This window comes from Schistocerca nitens, chromosome 5, assembly GCF_023898315.1.
Source record: "Schistocerca nitens isolate TAMUIC-IGC-003100 chromosome 5, iqSchNite1.1, whole genome shotgun sequence".
NCBI classification, from domain to species: Eukaryota; Metazoa; Arthropoda; class Insecta; order Orthoptera; family Acrididae; genus Schistocerca; species Schistocerca nitens.
In genome coordinates, this window is record NC_064618.1 from 883,650,851 (window position 1) to 883,670,132 (window position 19,282).

A 19,282-nucleotide genomic window follows, 5' to 3' on the forward strand; every position below is an offset into this window, starting at 1 on the left:
AAGGCAACTGAAAGGATTTGTCGGTCTCACATCATTCTTCAAACGTTGTATAGATACATAAGGAAAAGCCCCAACACTCTACGACAGAAGTTAAAAACAAATGATAATAAACACTACCGCGATCGCTGTGAGCGTCGGGAAAGATGTATTTTGCTACGCTGGAAGGCGAATGACAAATGATGGAAAATTTGTTCAATGTTTTTGTCAGTTACTTAACAGATTCTATCTTTAGTCCTCGTAGGGAGAAGGCGTATTTTCTGTGAGAAGTGTGTAGTAGAATTTGTGATATCTGAATAATAATTTTTATGAAAATATGAAGTGTGAGGATTCTTATTAGTGCAAAACCACGAAAGTTTTTATTTTCTTCCGCGCATAAATTAAGACTGAAAGACATTTCATTCACTTCAAAATTTATAAATATCAAATTTGATACAATTGTAATTAATTCGACTAATAATAATAATATTTATTACTTTTTATATATATTTGCACAACTGGCGACCTGGTAACAGGACATTGAGAAAGCCATGAAACCAGTTGTGTATAAAGTAAATTGTTCAAAAATATTTATGACACTGTATGAAATTTTTTGCATGTAATAATTATTTTTAAAGTTCCAAGTGCAACATCACGACTGGGAGCAAAATAACCAGAACCAAAACTTGTTGCAAAATAACCAGAACCACAAATTCTCGTGGATAAAATAACCAATCCAAAAAGGAATCAAAAGTGAAACCGGAATTTACGGAAAATTTTGGAAATACGCTATTTGTTTCATCGCAGCAAAGGTAGGACCGCTACACAACTGTTTGTTTGGCTAAGCTTGGTAGCATCTCCTGCGTAGTAATTAGACATCCCTTTCCTTAATTTCCCTTCCTAAATGTATTGTAATGAATTTTCAGAAATTTTACATAATGATTAGCGAGAGAAAAGTTTGAAGTTTTTGTATCACAACATTTCGTGCGTCATAAAAGTAGCCAATTAATGCTTCACGACACGTAAATCGTATGTTTAAATTTCCAAAAATAATATATTTCAATTTATTATTTTTCAAAATTTTAATTTTAATATTCAATCAAAATGGCATAAAAATCAGTTTCCATCATTGTTGGCAATGGCGAAAATGCAATGAGCCAAGATGGCGTACAATTGCAAGACGGAACATCTGAAGTACCAGCGCCATGTCTTCCACACTCAGAAGTATTAAGTAGTTCAGAGATGAACATAACCGAAGTAACAAGTGCTAGCGAGCTTTCACAGAGTTCTAACTTTGATGTTACGCCAAAGACCTTGTAAAAAATAACTAGACTCACTTATGGCGCTGCAGTCGCGGGATAATTTGAACCTTCGGCTGGACGCCATTATAGTGGTTGTAGTCTGATGTGTTGTGTAGTATTGTTGTTTATGAAGACCCTGATTCAACGTTGTGTATTTGTTGGGGCGTACATACAGTATTTGTTACTCGTAATTCTACTGCCTGTATGTTTCAATCAAAAGAAGTACAATGGTGAAGAGTTGTGCAGCGATTAATTGTACAAATAAATTCGAGAAAGGAACGAATATTACATTTCACATGTACGTGGATATTTTAAGTTGTTTCGTATGTCAGTGCACTTGCTTAATAAATGTTTTTGTAACACGGTATTAGCATAATGTGTGCATCTATTTGCAGGTTTCCTTTCTCAAAACCACAGCTGTTACAAAAATGATTACACGATGTCAGGAGGCAAGATTTCCGACCGACAGAATAACTTTTTATATGTTCTGATAATTTTGAAGAAAGTTGGCTGATCGTAGTGTTTTCATGGTCTAGGTTAGGTTGAAATTTGATAATTTGGTCGTGAGTTGCCAAAGCACTATGCCATATATAACGCACTTCTCGTCATAAAATCTAAAGCAAGGTAGAGTCAGAAAATATCTGTTAATATAGTGGGCAAATCTTAGAGTATTTTGATGCATTTTGCGTACATCTATCATAAATGAACTACGAAAAATGCTAGGGGTCCAGTACATAACTTTTAGCAACGGCAGATTCCATGTAGTACGTGAGATAAATTCATAAACAGTGACTAGTTGCTGTTTGTTCATAAATTAAAAAGTATATTGTAGTAACGTATTTAAATGAGGCATTATGTTTGTGACCTAACTCAAGGGAAGGCATTTTATAACCAAAAGTGATGTATAAACATTCGAACTCCGCCCGTCAGTTTACCACTCTAATGGCCGCCGCCCAGCTATTCAATTTATCCGCTCTTCACAGTCGACCACTCGTGCGGTTGTGGGGGCCTGTGTTACGCTGATGACAGTAGATGAAACTACATCAAGTATCTCCGCGAGCAACATTCTGCTCGCACAAGAAAACATAGAAAGCGAAGATAACATGATTTTTGACGACACTTTACCGTCACCCTCATATGAAATCCAAATGTCAATTTACAAAGTACAGTTGTTAACAACCAAAGTACATTAGATAGCAACCAAAATGACGCACTTGCCGCGATACTTCAAAAAATAGATAGTATGAACACCAATTACACCAATTTGCGTGCAGACATAAAAAATACAAACACCAATTTGCGTACAGACATAAATACAAAATTTGACAGTTTGTCGCAAAACCTCGCCATAGTCACACAAGACATAAACAACATAAAACAAGAGGAGAAACAAGTTTTAAAAGATTTTCAGGATACAGTCACTCAACACATCAGTGATTTGACAAAGAATTTTCACGAAGGAATGAATGTAAAATTTGAAGACATGGATTAACAGCTAAAGCAAGATGTACTTTTCGAAGTAAACAATGACATTACGGAAATGAAACAGATATTAGACACTTAACGAGCAGAATGATAGAGCAGCAAATAAAAGTAATTAAAGACACACACACAAACCTGGAAGTTACACAAACACAATTAACTTCCACACTAAAGAACATCACTTCCGTTGTGAACAAACTGCATAAGTATTACGAAAATATTGATGAACTCACTTTAAAAGTAGCATCACTTGAAATCGAATCAGTCTGTGCCAAAAAGGAAAGAGACAACATTAGTGAAAATTTATCTGATGTAATTTCACAAGCTGAAGCAAGTACTTTGGACAAAACCAGTACCGCAGCGGAAAAAGTAGTGAAGTAATGCGGATTAGTCAATAATGTAGTTGAAAAAGTTATTCAGCAAAAGGAAAATGACATAATCGACAAAGCGAACACCAGTTTGCAAGCTACAGAACACAGGATATGCAACTACTTAGGTGAAAGTGTTAAAGAGACACAAGTTGTTGACATAAACAAAGAGCTAGCCACAGCAAACCAAAGTAATATATGAACCCAGATCATTGCAAACGCTACAAACAATGTCACTAGGAATGACAGACCGCAAAGTGTAAGTTTACATGACATAACACCAGAACCAGTACCTACGAGAAATGTAAATAATTATGACCTATATGTAAACACAGCACAAAATGCAAACAGCTTGTCCACTATATTTGCTGAGGAAAGTCTATTAAGACACCGTCAATTCCCGACGTTTATGAGTGAAGGTAAGAGGATGAACCCTGTTATATTTATTAGTACTTTGGACATGTATTTCCTAGAAATTGGACGGAAGCACAAAAGATCAGGTATGTTGTCGGGTACTCGCAAGGCTCGGAGCACTATGGGACTTAACATCTATGGTCATCAGTCCCCTAGAACTTAGAACTACTTAAACCTAACTAACCTAAGGACATCACACAACACCCAGCCATCACGAGGCAGAGAAAATCCCTGACCCCGCCAGGAATCGAACCCGGGCGTGGGAAGCGAGAACGCTACCGCACGACCACGAGATGCGGGCTACTCGCAAGGCGATGTACTTTTGTGGGCAACCGAGGTACCCGAGCATTGGGCCACATATTTACAATTTGAACGGGCATTTCTTGACAAATATTGGTCAGAAGCCGTACAGGAGAGACTTAGGCGAGAGGCTTTTAACCCCGCCCCTTTTAATAGCAAATATGGTAGCTTGCGATGGTATTTTGAGAAGTATCTCAATAAAACACTTTATTGGACGAATCCTATTTGTCATGTTGATTTTTTAAACATTTTAAAAAGTCGTTTGCCATCACAGATTCGTGAAAAATTAGTTACTACACCTGAGCACGACACAGAATATTTTCTGTCCATTTTAGACTCAATCGGCCTAATACCAGGGGATCAATATGTCAGTATAAATCTGAGAACTGAATAAATCACGGAATAATGTAGATAGAGAGGTACAAATTGACACACATGCTTGGAATGACATGGGGTTTTATTAGAACAAAAAAAAAATACAAAAGTTCAAAAAATGTCTGACAGATGGCGCTTCATCTTATCAGAATAGCAATAATTAGCATAACAAAGTAAGACAAAGCAAAGATGATGTTATTTACAGGAAATGCTCAACATGTCCACCACCATTCCTCAACAATAGCTGTAGTCGAGGAATAATGTTGTGAACAGCACTGTAAAGCATGTCCGGAGTTATGATGAAGCATTGGTGTCGGATGTTGTCTTTCAGCATCCCTAGAGATGTCGGTCGATCACGATACACTTGCAACTTCAGGTAATCCCAAAGCCAATAATCGCACGAACTGAAGTCTGGAGACCTGGGAGGCCAAGCATGACGAAAGTGGCGACTGAGCACACGATCATCACCAAACGACGCGCGCAAGAGATCTTTCACGCGTCTAGCAATATGGGGTGGAGCGCCATCCTGCATAAACATCGTACATTCCAGCAGGTGTTTATCAGCCAGGCTGGGAATGATGCGATTCTGTAACATATCGGCGTACCTCTCACCAGTTACAAAACCAGAATCACGCATTTCCTCGAAGACAAACGGCCCGATAACGGTAGACGTGGTAAGTTCAACCCATACCGTGACTTTCTCGTCGTGCAATGGAGTTTCCACGACAGTTCTAGGCTTTTCAGTAGCGCAAATTCTGCAGTTGTGGGCGTTGACAGACCCTCAGAGCGTGAAATGAGCTTCATCGGTCTACAACACGTTACTCAACCAATCGCCATCTTCCGCCATCTTTTGAAACACCCACACCGCAAATGCCCTCCACTTCACTAAATCGCCAAGTAACAGTTCATGATGCTGATGAATTTTGTACGGATAGCATCGGAGGGTACGCCTCAGTGCCAACCAAACAGTAGTGTATGGAATGCCAGTGCGACGTGCGACTGCACGAGCACTGATTCCCCCGTGCATAGACGAACCAGCTACAGTCTCCATTTCTTCCTGAACTGTCTCGGTAGCATTAGGCCTTGTGCTCGGTCGGTCTAAACAACCCGTGGCTTCGAACTTCAAAATCATTCTCGCCACAGCTGCATTTGTCAACGGACCTTTACCCGTTCGACTCCCCTTTCTATGGCAATAGGATCGTAACGCTGAACTAGCACATTCCCCATTCTGATAATACAGCTTGACTAAAAGCGCCTTTTCAGGTAATGTCAACATGCTGCGACTGCTGGCGCATCTGATTCTGTATCTCATTACAGCTCCTTTTATACACGATTGTCATGCGCAGTCACTGATGTTTTGCCGGCCGAAGTGGCCGTGCGGTTAAAGGCGCTGCAGTCTGGAACCGCAAGACCGCTACGGTCGCAGGTTCGAATCCTGCCTCGGGCATGGATGTTTGTGATGTCCTTAGGTTAGTTAGGTTTAACTAGTTCTAAGTTCTAGGGGACTAATGACCTCAGCAGTTGAGTCCCATAGTGCTCAGAGCCATTTGAACCATTTTTTCACTGAGGTTTGGCTGTCCAGTGCCATCTGTCAGACATTTTGTGAACTTTATTTTTTTTTTTTAATTCTAATAAAACCCATGTCATTCCAAGCATGTGTGTCAATTTTTACCTCCCTATCTACATTATTGTGTGGTTTATTAAGTTTTCAAATTTATACTGACTTTTTGATCACCCGGTATATGAGGAGAGAGTAATAACAAATAGAACGTCAGACAGCCAAACACCACAACATCATAACATGAATAGTCAGTACAAAAAGTCAGATGCGAACATACAGCAAAGCCCGCATCTCGTGGTCGTGCGGTAGCGTTCTCTCTTCCCACGCCCGGGTTCCCGGGTTCGATTCCCGGCGGGGTCAGGGATTTTCTCTGCCTCGTGATGGCTGGGTGTTGTGTGATGTCCTTAGATTAGTTAGGTTTAAGTAGTTCTAAGTTCTAGGGGACTGATGACCATAGATGTTAAGTCCCATAGTGCTCAGAGCCATTTGAACCATACAGCAAAGTTGTTATGTGCAGCCAAAAGGGTACATTAACCGCAGTAATGGATATGGGAATGGAAATGGCAAGAACAAAAGATTTAAACGAAACTTACCGTATAACAGGAACAATTACCATCCACAAGCTAATTTCAATCCCTCGTCTCAAAATTACGCACTGCGTGTAAATGAAAACAGTCAGCCGCACCAATGGCCGGCACGCGGCAACAACAATAACATGCCACACGCTGTACTGCATCCAACCTTTGTGCAACAAAATCACAATACGGCTACATTTCTACATGACTCGGAGTGGTGCATTAGCAAAACAGAGGTGCACACCCGTGTATAAATGGGTGCCGATTTTCTAACGAGGCGGACTCAAGTGTGACAGCTCTCCTGGATGGTGGGGCATGTCACATCACCAGCTACACGCAGCACCAGCATTCCAGTACTTGGCAGTAGACGGTTCGACCCTCTGAGGCCAACGTGGGGTCCGTAGCCAGGCAGCGGCAGGCCAGTCGACGGCTCGCTCCCACGGGCAGTCTTGTGGGCTCCCGACACACGCCGGAGGAATCCCGAGGCGAAGGCCGCAGATTTGTCTGTCGGATCGCTGGGGCTTGTCGTCGCCCGTGATCTTAACCGCGATGACGAAGAAGCAAGCATCGGGCCACCCGGCGACTCCCAGCGAACAGCGCTGAGGCAGCGAGGATGAAGGCCGCCGAGTCGGCTGCCGGCGCGTCCCGACATCGTCGAAACACCGCGGCTGTACACAGCCGGCACGCCACAGTACACTGCACGGGTCGCTGCGGTAGCCATTTCGCGCCAAGCTGTTTTGCAGACAGCGAAGTGGTGTCAGAATAGCGGGCGTCGTCTGTACAGTACGATGTTCGAGGCCACCACCTGCACTACAGTCACAAAATGTGGCGAGTGTTGACCAATTTTTCTTTTTGAGTGTTGGACATTTTCTTCCATTGCATTGTGAGAGTAAGTGTTAGTGTGTTTGTGGCAGTAAGATTTTTTTTCTTTCGTGGCATTTAATTACTTTTGTATTGGGTTGAGTATGGGTTGGGTTTTATTTATCTCCTCCTAAATCGTGAGATGAGATACTGAGCTGTAGGAAGTCAGTTTATTTTTGTAGTTAAATGTTTCTGTGGGATTTTATAGGTTGAAATGGGACTAACTGGGAACGAAAGTAACACAATGGCAGAGTCAGGGACGTGAGGCGTTTCGAAACCAAAAGCGGTACGAATTTTGTTGGAAAAGGTAGCACGATTGACAGCGGACAATATGCACCTGAGAAGTGAATTAACACCTAGGAGTGAGCGGGAAACCGCATCTAATCAGTCGTTGTTGCCTAGGGCGCCGCAGCAGGAGATTGATCCAGCTGCCACAAGGTTGATAATTCCATTTTCTTGCAAGGCATCTGAGGATGTGCGTTCATTTGTGGAGGACTTGGAAACTTCAGCTGTGATGACTGATTGGTCTGATGAACATTTATTACATGTAGCCAAGATTAGATTAACAGGTGAAGCAAAGACATATGTAAGGTGTTCTCAGGCCTTAAGGAAGGCAGGACAGTTTAAGCAGTTGAAGGGAGGGCTTTTACAGAGGTACAAGAAACAAGGAGTGGTTGAGTACAATGACAAAGAGACAGGGGGAGACGGTAGAGAAATTTGCAGCCAGAATAAGAGAAATTAACGATAGTGGCACCGGGAAGTCGCTTTGGGTAAGTGTAGAGTCAAATCTACCTGTGGGTATGGTATGTGTTATTGACTCATTAGAGTATAATGAAGTTTTGGATCCATTAGGTTGTTCTGTGAAACATAGTATTGTACACGTACAAGAGGGAAACGACGGGCGATTAGTCCCTGTGAACGTGAATAATTTTAGCGCTGTAGACGCGAATTTGGGAAAAGGAGTTTTAGTAGCAAATTTGGACGTGCCAGATGCCGAAGACTGGTCTTCGAAAGATAGGCAAAGCGATCAACCACTAACTGTCAATAGAAGTGCGTTGCGTGACAAAATTAAGCATTTGAAAGGAGGAGAAAGAAAGCATATGTAAGAAGTGTTGTTGGAATTTGAAGATTTGTTTTTTCTGCAAGGGCCGTTACCAGCAACTCCATTAGCTCAACACAGGATACCAACAGTGAATGAAGCACCTGTTTACCGTAAACCATACAGAATACCGAGGTATTTGCAGCCGATTGTGGAGGATTTCATTGACCAGCAGCTGGCAGACAGTATTATAGAGCATAGTAATAGTTGCTGGGAAGCAGGCATTGTCATTGTGCCCAAAAAATCTACGGATGGAACTAAGAAATACAGGTTCTGTTGTGACTGTCGATACCTCAATAATAAGACAGTAACGGACGCATATCCCATTCCAAACATATCGGAGACTTTGGATCACTTAGGACAGTGCCAGTACTTTTCTACGATGGATTTGACAAGTGGTTATCATCAGTTAGAGGTGGCCACAGAGCATCGTCCAAAAACTGCTTTCTGTACTCCTGGAGGCCATTACCAGTATATCAGAACGCCAATCGTTTTGAAAAACGGTCTGGCAACGTTTCAGAGGTTGCCTGACAGTGTCTTGAGGGGTTTCAAACAAAGCAGTGTCTTGTCTATTTGGATGACATTATAGTGATTTCAAATAGTATGGAGCAGCATAGACAGCGCTTAATAGAAGTCTTTGTGTGGTTGACAGCAGCTCGTTTGACGTTGAGCCTGGAGAAGTGTCATTTTGCATTGGAAGAAGTGAAACATTTGTTTGAAAAGGAATTTATTCTAGCATGCGATGCATCGAATCAAGCATTAGTGTGTGTTCTTAGTCGGGAAATTGATGGGAAAGAACATTCTGTAGCGGATGGGTCTAGGCAGTTGAATGTAGCACAGAGGAATTACTCAACAACAGAGAGGGAGACACTTAGCGTAATCTATGGAATCATATTTTAAATGCTATTTGTATGGGAGAAGATTTCGAGTAGTGAAAGATCATGCTGCGTTGAAGTGGTTGTTGGGGTTGAAGGATCCGTCCATTAGACTCGCTAGGTGGGCTGCGAGGCTTAGTGAATCCGACTACGAGGTGGTGCACAAGCCTGGGAAGAAGCAGGGTAATGCGGATGCAAAAATAGAAGTCACACGTTATGACCTAGTAGTATGGCAAGAATTACAGGAAGCTGACAACAATTGTAAATTGTATTGGACACAGCCACAATTTAATATGTGCGGCGGTCTTCTGTGCAGGGAAAAGAAGTTAGGGCCAAGGGTAGTAGTGCCACCTAAGCTGAGAGACGAAGTTTTAAAATAAGCACATGGTCATATGTTACCTGGTCATGGAGGGAGTATATCAACGAATAGGAGGAGAGTGGTGGAGAGGTATTGGTGGAGGGGTGGGAAAGCAGATGTGGATCAGTATGTCAATAATTGTATACCATGAGCGCAGAGAGCAGATTTGAGTCGGAAACGGATACAGCTACAACGATTGCCAGAAGCGACATGTCCATTTTCTGTGTTGGGAATTGATGTCTTAGGACCTTTCAGTCGAACACCATCCGGGAACAGATGACAATAATAGACCATTTTTCGAGGTATGTGGAGATGGTGGCTATGCCAAATCAACAGGCAGTAACGGCCGCACAAGTGTTAATTAACAACTGGATTTTGAAGTTTGTTGTACCAGAGAAAATAATTACTGAGCAAGGGACCAACTTCATGTCGGATTTAATGAAGGAACTGTGTCAATTGTTGAATGTAGAGAAGTTGAGGACGAGGGCGTTGCATCCAAAGGTGAACAGAAGGGCAGAACGGGTACACAGAACAATTGGTAAGATGCTGAGTTTTTATGTGGATTCTCATCACTGTTAGTGGGACGAGTATTTGAAGCATATTGTATGCGCATACAATGCAAAAATCCATACCAATACCGGTTTGTCTCCAGATGAGGTAGAGTACGGGCGAAAAATGCCATCACCGTTTGGTTTAGTGAAGCTACAGAAAGGAAGGATCGGTGAATCTGTACATCAAGTCGTGAGGACAATTCGGGATGTTTGGAAACGGGTACAAAAGGCGAATACAAAGGCTTTGGAAAGGCAGGGAAGACACAGTGAGGCGGAAAGGAAGTTTACCACAGTATAGAGTAGGGCAATGGCTAACGCTATCCAGCCCCTATACGGCTAAAGGGAAAACGAAGAAGTTTGTCACGAGGTATCAGGGGCCATACCAAGTAGTTGAAACCACATCCCACATTAATGTTAAGCTTCAGCTGCCAACTAGAGCAACGATAGTACACATTGGGAAGTTGCGGCCATTTAAGGGTTGTCCGGATGTGGTTCCACGCACGTCACAGGAAGGGGAGAGGAAGAACGAGAGGAGAGAGGTGTTACATGCAGGGAAAACCAGGAAAATAGAGTTCAGCATGATGTACCGTATGCTTTGCGATCCAGAAAGTAGTAGAGTACTTGTAGTTTTTTGTTTTCTTGTTATATGTCATTGGATTTACGTAGATTAATTAGGCATTGTATTTCATATGTTGTATGTGTTTTCGAGTATTGTGAGCCTGCTGGGGATAGCAGGCTTTTTGAAGAGGGAGGAAGGGTGATAGAGATCCCTGTCCTCAGGTCACTGAAAGGGGGAGCGTTGAGCAAGTTTGTAGAAGTAAAAACTGAGGAGGTATTGCTGATCTCGGCAGTTAACAGCCGGTATGCCGAGATGACAAGGGAGGAATTACGGAGCTGCCATAGAGGGAAGGTAACGGTATATCCAGCCAGGGTGATGAGCAACAATCCAGACACGTGCACGGTGCAGTTGTCTTTAGCCAGGAGGAAAGAAACAGACTGTCCAAGGGACATCATGGAGCCAAAATTGAGCTAGCAATGTGTAGGGATGCATTCGATCTTCTTCACCTACGAAAATTTGATAATAGTAGCAAGTTGTTTTGAGCAGGGAGTATTTGCAGAAGCGAAACGTATAGAGCTCGAGGGGAGCGGAATTTTAATCAATGGAACTGTGTATAACATAATAAGACCAACCTTCGATCTGCCAGCGAAAGGTTCAGGAGTCACGCAATTGAATGTTACACAGCCCCAGCTGTACTGGCCCGAAGCAACTTTAGAGTTTTTGCCAAGGCAGAATCTGACATTCTTAAATCAAACTCTGGAGTCAAGTCTGTTGAGATCCGTAAACCAGTTCATTTCAGATCAAGAGGGGCGCATATCAGCCGAACAGCTTGTGCAGCATGTCGCTCAATATAGGGAAAGGCAACGACAAGTAATGATTGTTTTCAGCACCTCTGTGCCAAATTCCATCGCAGCCTTAACTTTGTTGTGTGTTGTTTTCATTCTGATCAGGCAGAGAGCCAATTCCAAGAGGGAACCAACGGTAGTCCAAATCCCAGTGGATTGGATACCAAGGGCGTAAGACAGGTAGGTAAGGGGTTGATCTAGCGTTAAGTGGAGTGGTCACCCAGTAAGGAATTTTTACGTTTTGTCTCATGTCATGTGTTTTAAGAGGACTAGACCACATCTAAGTTTTCTAATAGTAATAGTACAGGGTTATTACAAATGATTGAAGCGATTTCACAGCTCTACAATAACTTTATTATTTGAGATATTTTCACAATGCTTTGCACACACATACAAAAACTCAAAAAGTTTTTTTAGGCATTCACAAATGTTCGATATGTGCCCATTTAGTGATTCGGCAGACATCAAGCCGATAATCAAGTTCCTCCCACACTCGGCACAGCATGTCCCCATCAATGAGTTCGAAAGCATCGTTGATGCGAGCTCGCAGTTCTGGCACGTTTCTTGGTAGAGGAGGTTTAAACACTGAATCTTTCACATAACCCCACAGAAAGAAATCGCATGGGGTTAAGTCGGGAGAGCGTGGAGGCCATGACATGAATTGCTGATCATGATCTCCACCACGACCGATCCATCGGTTTTCCAATCTCCTGTTTAAGAAATGCCGAACATCATGATGGAAGTGCAGTGGAGCACCATCCTGTTGAAAGATGAAGTCGGCGCTGTCGGTCTCCAGTTGTGGCATGAGCCAATTTTCCAGCATGTCCAGATACACGTGTCCTGTAACGTTTTTTTCGCAGAAGAAAAAGGGGCCGTAAACTTTAAACCATGAGATTGCACAAAACAAGTTAACTTTTGGTGAATTGCGAATTTGCTGCACGAATGCGTGAGGATTCTCTACCGCCCAGATTCGCACATAGTGTCTGTTCACTTCACCATTAAGAAAAAATGTTGTTTCATCACTGAAAACAAGTTTCGCACTGAACGCATCCTCTTCCATGAGCTGTTGCAACTGCGCCGAAAATTCAAAGCGTTTAACTTTGTCATCGGGTGTCAGGGCTTGTAGCAATTGTAAACGGTAAGGCTTCTGCTTTAGCCTTTTCCGTAAGATTTTCCAAACCGTCGGCTGTGGTACGTTTAGCTCCCTGCTTGCTTTATTCGTCGACTTCCGCGGGCTACGCGTGAAACTTGCCCGCACGCGTTCAACCGTTTCTTCGCTCACTGCAGGCCGACCCGTTGACTTCCCCTTACAGAGGCATCCAGAAGCTTTAAACTGCGCATCCCATCGCCGAATGGAGTTAGCAGTTGGTGGATCTTTGTTGAACTTCGTCCTGAAGTGTCGTTGCACTGTTATGACTGACTGATGTGAGTGCATTTCAAGCACGACATACGCTTTCTCGGCTCCTGTCGCCATTTTGTCTTACTGCGGTCTCGAGCGCTCTGGCGGCAGAAACCTGAAGTGCGGCTTCAGCCGAACAAAACTTTATGAGTTTTTCTACGTATCTGTAGTGTGTAGTGACCATATGTCAATGAATGGAGCTACAGTGAATTTATGAAATCGCTTCAATCATTTGTAATAGCCCTGTACATATGTCATAAGTACGTGCCAATCCAAACAAGGTTAAGAGTAGTTAGGGGTCGACCTGGGGACTGGGTCTTTCCGAAGGGGGAATAATGTAGCGGCACCATCGTTTAAGATAGGAAAAACTTAGATTCGGTGCAATATTTCAGAGCGCACAAGTTAGAGTCAGGCTCGGCCTGTTGACAGTAAGTTATGCTTACCAGCGGTTGTCAGGTAGAATGGAGGCCACAGGACCGTCGAACTGCTGAAAAGAGTAAATGCAGCGGTTTGCGTGGAGCAAGTTACAGGCAGAAGCAGCCCACTTGCCCAACCTAGGTGTTACGAGTACATGACTCGGAGCATTCGCACAGCAGCTCCACCAGCTACATGTGGCAGCAGATGGGGCATCAGAGTTCCAGTCTACGGAGGTATGGTGGTTCGATCCTCTGAGGCCAACGCAGGGTCTGTAGCCAGTCTGTGGCGGGCCACTCGACGGCTCGCTGCTGCAGGCAGTCTTGTTGGCTCCCAACACGTGCCAGATGCATCCCGAGGTGAGGGCCGCAGATTTGGCAGTCGGTTCGCCGGCGCTTGTCGTCGCCTGCGATCTTAACCAGGACAGCGAAGAAGCACACAGTGGGATGCCCGGCGGCTTCCAGCGAGTGGCGCTGAGGCAACGGGACGGAGGCTGCTGAGTCGACTGCCGGCGCATCCTGATGTCGAAACACCGCGGCTGTACACGGCTGGCTGGCATGCTGCAGAACGTTGCACGGGGCGCTGAGGTAGACATTCCATGCCAAGCTTTTTCGTTGACAGCGAAGTGGTGTCCTCGTCATTGCAGGACCCTGTGATGCAGACAGAGGGGAATGCGGCAGCTAGTAATGATAAAGCACTTGAAGATCGTGGCCGAGTTTTAATATGGCGCATCCTGACAGTTTCCATCCATGTCCAACATTCCTCCACCGCATGCCAACACCTACATTTGGCTGTGACAGTTCCAATTCGAATCACCGCCGTCATCTGCTTTTGTCTTTGTCTGCTGTTTACTGTTAGCCATGTTCGCGAATTATTTGTCAGACGACAAGATGCCACAGATATTATTTGTCACTGCCGTGAGTCGTTTGCCTGTGATGTAGTGCTATGGCTTGCTGGGATATGAGATGAAATTTTAAGTGTGGGTAACAACTGATGTTCACGTATGTCAAGAATACAAGATGGTTCCTATTTATTACAGACAAATGAAATGACACACGTTTTATCACTTTTGAGCGTAACTATCCACCATATTGTAAAATTTTTTGCGCTGCAGTGACAACAATAGTACACTTTCACTGAACCAAAGACTTGACTATGGAAAAGATGTAATAAAGCAGTTTCAAGGTGGGAAAAGACAGGGTTAAGTTTTGATCAACTCAAAAGATGCTACGTCACTACGATAGCTTGGCTACTGCGTATCAAAATTTCACTTACTTTTTGCTGTCTTGATAGCTGTACGGCTGGATAATGGCAATTTTTAGTATTTCCTATGTTCGTTCTTCCGGATCGATTAAATGGGTTTTCCCACTTCTCTTTTTTTGGATGAATTGTATGTACATGAAAAAATGAAACAGTTATTAGAACAGACATTGAAATTTTTTAAACACTTTCATGAAATGATTTTTGATCAGTCCCTGTTCGGGCACCAAGTGTAGTGGTATGAAAAACATAGTGTTGAAGATATAATGAAATTTTGTGTGTAACTTGGCAACAGAATCGGAGACTGATTGTATTGTCTTATTGTAACAAGTCACTGTAACGATTATTTCACTTGATAAATATTTTTTAAATACCTGACATTCTTTGGACATAGAGCAGCAGATTAATTTATTTCAGATTGGTAGGAAGCAACATTATCATTTCTGCGTGCTTTCATGACCGCAATGCAGTCATACCCAGATCAACACTAAGGGACCAAAAGATTTACTGACTTTAAAAGAAAAACAACACCACACAATTAAAAACGACTAATTCAGAAATGATAGGAAAACGATAATGTTCCTCCTGCCTCAGTGCTGCGTTCGGTTCATCAGTGTGATCGAAGTTCTGGAGATGAACTGATACAAAATGATTAACATTCAAGTAATGAGAAGATGGAGATACTTAAGGATAATTTGTCTAAGTAAGCACATTTCATATATAACACACGTTTTTTAATGCTATGTACCTTTTTTATAATAGATACAATTGCTGGTGCATATTAACAAAAGCTTTGCACATAACAGGCAATACTTGGGATTAATGTCCTCTTGATGGTGCCTGCTCATAATTAATTACATAAACATGTATGTTCTCTGATTGAGAAGACTATTAGCACATTTACAGAATATTTTCACAAATTATAAAGCACAGATTGTGGAATGCAGCAAATCTGCGTCCGCCTTTCATGGAATAGAAACAGTAAAAGGTGAAGCGCACAAGGCCTCATTTGTCTGGAAACAACAGAATTCTTTTTATATCATTAATCGATACGTGTACATAGAGATTTACAGCCGCACGCAGGAGCGACCAAGATAAAGAATAATAGATTCTGTCACTGCTGCGCTACGGTTCATTTCTTTGACATTACAATTGTTTGATAACTTCAGGCCATCAGGCGTTTACTATTGAGCGTATACTAATGTTTGTGAGGCGAAAATTACCAATATTACAATTTATTTTTGTAATAGTAGAACATGCCACGAATAGAGGCAATAAATCCAACAAATGATTCATATAATTCATGCACTATTTTAGTATGGATATTTACACTTTGCAGTTTCAGATTCACTCTATTACATCTCTTGAGTATGCCCTTCCAAACTGTCATAATGAATACTGTTTCTAGTCTGCTGAGTTGATTAAACAAAACTGAAGCCTCATTTCGCACAAGCGATTTTTCAAACGTGTTATTGGCAATAAGTGTGAGGGCATGCCCTCCCAGGTTTCATATAGACTTACACACGCTTCATCTCTTGCTAACCAACATGTTTTTGATAAATGTTTTACCGTTTTGCTTTCTGGTTTCATGAAAGAAAGAAGTTTATCCCACCGCTGTGTAGAAGCAGAGAAAAAATTATAAAGGTTTTGTACTATACTAAAAAATGAACGTGCTTTCCGACAGCAGTTTGCAGCACTAGTTCCAAATGTGCTGCACAAGACACATAATGCGCTTTCGGATTTCGTACTTTAATGCGCGCCTGCAACCAGTGTAGGTTCCTGACATATTCCTTGCGTTGTCACATGACTGGCCTCTACAGTCAGTAATATCAATGGAATTTGTAGACAGGACTTTTAGTACGGCCTCAGCTAAGTTTTCGGACTTGTCTCCCAGGTTTGGTAAAAACAGAAGGAAACTCTCAACAGGGTCACCATTCTCGTTCACTATCTTCATATGAAAGATACAGTGATTGATCAATACGTGAAATGTTCGCAGTAGAATCTAATATTATAGAGAAACATTTGGCTTGTTTCATTTCACTTGTGGTAATTCGTTTTATTCGCTCAGAAAGAAGTTCTATTATTTCATCACAGATTGTTGAAGAAAGATAACTTGTATGTCCCCTGCCCTACATTTCCATACCGTTCAGTGTGCTCTGCGACAAAAGGATTAAACTCGTCTAAAAGTTCAAAAGACATCATAAATTGACCATTATGTAATGAATGGAATCTTTCAATGTGTCCACGTATGGGAAGTCCACGACTTGTTAGCTTCTTCACTACTGCAAACACCTTCAACACACTGCTCCAGCAATTTTTTGTGTCTCAACATATAACTTGAAATGGTTATCTATTGTTCCAAGTGACTTGTTTCTTGTTAAGAATGATAACTCTGAATTTTTGTGTTCAAATGAATTCTTATGATGAGATAAAATATTGGAAATATTTTTCCAATATACAATACCATGAGGTAGCAGCACTGATGCTACAGGAGTATACTAGAAAACCACGCAAAGTTGATTCACCATTTAACTGTTTACGGGTAAGTACATTTTTGTTTAAATATCTGGTTTTATCGCCTATTGATCTTGAATTAGAAAAATCACCGTTACAATTTTGATTATTGCCACGTTGTAAGAGAATGTCGATTGTTGATTCATTGACACACCATTCTGCAGGATCATCACTAACGAGGTTATTTCTTTTTGTAATGTCTGACTCGACATTTCGTTTTTCGTGAAACTCGAAATCAGGAACAATTTGCTTTACTTCATTTTTAACTATTGTTTTGTCTGTATTAAATTCTTTTACAATAGTTGTAGTACCAAAAATATCATCCGTACTGCTTGAACTCGAACCAGCAACATTTTTTGCAAAAAATTTATCTGCTCTGCTAAGCGTTTTTAGAACATTGGCTTCTCGGTCTCGCCTTTCCTTTGATAATTTTGCACATTTGCTTTTTTCACTGTTATTCATGTTAAGGCACTTACAAAATTGTCAACCAACAGTGAAAACAAAAGAAAAAATTTGTAAAAGGGAAGAAAGAAAGACTGTATTCAGTTCCAATCATACTACACCACACAAGAGCACAAAACTTTTTACTTTAAACACGGCACACGAGCACAAAGATTTTTCCTTTAAACACGGCGCGATGAGCGGACCAACTCGGATTACTCGACATAACTGTGCTACGAAAGAACGTCAATGCAGAATAATTTAATTTCATTGTCACCTGTTTCTCTGTTGTCAGTGAACAGTAGAAGCATGTTTACAAAACCATGTAGATCACACGTAAAGTTTCGTTTTGGCAAAATATGTACTTTAGGAAACATTTCTCACACACAAATAAAGAAAAGATGTTATGTGGACATGTGTCCGGAAACGCTTAATTTCCGTGTTAGAGCTCATTTTAGTTTCGTCAGTACGTACTGTACTTCCTCGATTCACCGCCTGTTATCCCAATTGAAGGAAGGTAATGTTGACTTCGGTGCTTGTGTTGACATGCGACTCATTGCTCTACAGTACTAGCATCAAGCACATCAGTACGTAGCATCAACAGGTTAGTACTCATCACGAACGTGGTTTTGCAGTCAGTGCAATGTTTACAAATGCGGTGTTGGCAGATGCCCATTTGATGTATGGATTAGCACGGGGCAATAGCCGTGGCGCGGTACGTTTGTATCGAGACAGATTTCCAGAACGAAGGTGTACCGACAGGAAGACGTTCGAAGCAATTGATCGGCGTCTCAGGGAGCACGGAACATGCCAGCCTATGACTCGCGGCTGGGGAAGACCTAGAACGACGAGGACACCTGCAATGGACGAGACAATTCTTCGTGCAGTTGACGATAACCCTAATGTCAGCGTCAGAGAAGTTGATGCTGTACAAGGTAACGTTGACCACGTCAGTGTATGGAGAGTGCTACGGGAGAATCAGTTGTTTCCGTACCATGTACAGCGTGTGCAGGCACTATTAGCAGCTGATTGGCCTCCACGGGTACACTTCTGCGAATGGTTCATCCAACAATGTGTCAACCACATTTCAGTGCAAATGTTCTCTTTACGGATGAGGCTTCATTCCAACATGATCAAATTGTAAATTTTCACAATCAGCATGTGTGGGCTGACGAGAATCCGCACGCAATTGTGCAATCACGTCATCAACACAGATTTTCTGTGAACGTTTGGGCAGGCATTGTTGGTGATGTCTTGATTGGGCCCCATGTTCTTCCACCTACGCTCAATGGAGCACGTTATCATGATTTCATACGGGATACTCTAACTGTGCTGCTAGAACATGTGCCTTTACAAGTACGACACAACATGTGGTTCATGCACGATGGAGCTCCTGCACATTTCAGTTGAAGTGTTCGTACGCTTCTCAACAACAGATTCGGTGACCGACGGATTGGTAGAGGCGGACCAATTCCATGGCCTCCACGCTCTCCGGACCTCAACCCTCTTGACTTTTTATATATGGGAGCATTTGAAAGCTCTTGTCTACGCAACCCTGGTACCAAATGTAGAGACTCTTCATGCTCGTATTGTGGACGGCTGTGATACAATACGCCATTCTCCAGGGCTGCATCAGCGCATAGGGATTCCACGCGACGGAGGGTGGATGCATGTATCCTCGCTAACGGAGGACATTTTGAACATTTCCTGTAACAAAGTGTTTGACGTCACGCTGGACGTTCTGTTGCTGTGTG